Below are 1735 nucleotides of genomic sequence, written 5' to 3' on the forward strand. Positions count from 1 at the left end.
CATACACACTGCAGTACTGCAAAGATATCAGGCCACCAGAACACAGAAGGATCAATTATAACACACTTTACAAGAGAAACTAATTACATTGTGCTTTCAATATCTTACCATTTTGGTAACACTTTATTTGATGGGGTGTGCATAAGACTAACATGACACTGTCATCAACATGACATAACACCTGTCATCCAACTTTTAAAACAACTTCTCATTAAAAGTGTCATTAATTACTGAATGACATCTGTAAGTATGTTCCTAACAGGTGTCATGTTTATGACAGTATCATGTCAGTCTTATGCACACCCTGTCAAATAAAGTCTTACCCACATTTTTCAAGAGTACATTGCCAATATACTATAACAGAATTGTACAAATTGTCAATATATTAAAAGTTTACAGACAACATGCTTATGAAAATTAGCACAATAATTACACTTTAGAGGAAACGTGAAAAATGTTTCACCAAGGACAGAGTATTGTTTTAATACAATGTCACAGTATTCCAGTTTTACTCCAGACAAACAGACATTTCTCCTTCCTAAGAACAGTGAGGATCAATGACAGAACATTCCCATTAACTGCACCACTGCACTTTACAGAAACCTACAAAAAAGAACAATAGAGCAATTAAACAGAGAAAGTACTTGTGTTTTAAAGAGTACAGAAAAACGGCAAAGAAAAAAGTATGACTTATAATTTTAAGACGTTGTGGACTCGCTATGCATGTGGCTTCATCAGAACTGATGATGATTGGGACCGGATGCCTGGGGTGAAAAAACATTTCTGGGTGACTTCTTTGCCTGTTTATGTTAGAAGTAGAGAAAATAGTCAGCAATATCATGGAATCAGTTGATGTTGGCATTAACTATGAAGTTATTTTAAGTGTGGACTTAAGAGAGACAAATTACCTTAAAATCTTTCCATCCATGATCTGAACACGTTGATCCTTGCAGGGTGGTGAGGGGGGCTGGTGGTGCCCATCTCTCAGGTGAGAGGCGGGGTTCACCCTGGACAGGTCACCAGTCTGTCGCAGGGCAACACAGAAACAGACAGGACACACAACCATACACACACACTGACACCTAGGGAGAATTTAGAGAGACCAATTAACCTGATAGTCATGTTTTTGGACTGTGGGAGGAAGCCGGAGAACCCGGAGAGAACCCACGCATGCACAGGGAGAACATGCAAACTCCATGCAGAAAGACCCCGGCCGGGAATCGAACCCAAGACCTTCTTGCTACAACTGCGCCACTGTGCAGCCCACAATAAAATTGATAAAATAATTATTTCTGAAACCAACGTAAAATTGTTTATATCTTTACTGCACTGTTTATAATTAAACGAAGATAATTAGCATTTGGAAGAAAACTTACCACCAGCTAGCAACACGTTAGCAGCCTTCGTTCCTTCGAGCTCCTTTTGTGACCCACATTTAGTTTCCATCCGGTTCTTGTCCTGTTGTGTTGTCGTCTAACTCGGACTAGAACGTCACCAGCTTGAATTTACCAGAACTACTAACTATTATCAAAGCCCTCTCTACTTTTAAGGAAATATTGTGCGAGTAAGAATGAAAAGAATTTGAACAGCGTCTGTTATCTTCTCTGGGTTCTTGGCTTTTCTTCTTTTTGTGGCGCTTTTAAAAAAACTGAAAGTGTGCAATACCACCACCATCTGGTCTGGAGTGTGAACTGGAGCTAATGCCGTTCAATAATAGATCTTACGTCATACATCT

The 1735-nt window shown here is 39.4% G+C and overlaps 1 long non-coding RNA gene across 1 annotated transcript; it reads right to left on the reverse strand.

Annotated features, from left to right (window-relative positions):
- Positions 1-455: 455 nt before the first annotated feature.
- On the reverse strand, positions 456-1022 carry LOC116731601 (uncharacterized). Its single transcript, XR_004341602.1, has 2 exons — positions 909-1022; positions 456-800 (listed from the first exon to the last, which is right to left on the reverse strand). It is a non-coding gene; the product is annotated as an uncharacterized LOC116731601 (long non-coding RNA).
- Between the last annotated feature and the right edge of the window lie 713 nt (positions 1023-1735).

The sequence above is a fragment of the Xiphophorus hellerii genome, chromosome 13 (assembly GCF_003331165.1).
Source record: "Xiphophorus hellerii strain 12219 chromosome 13, Xiphophorus_hellerii-4.1, whole genome shotgun sequence".
Classification (NCBI taxonomy): Eukaryota; Metazoa; Chordata; class Actinopteri; order Cyprinodontiformes; family Poeciliidae; genus Xiphophorus; species Xiphophorus hellerii.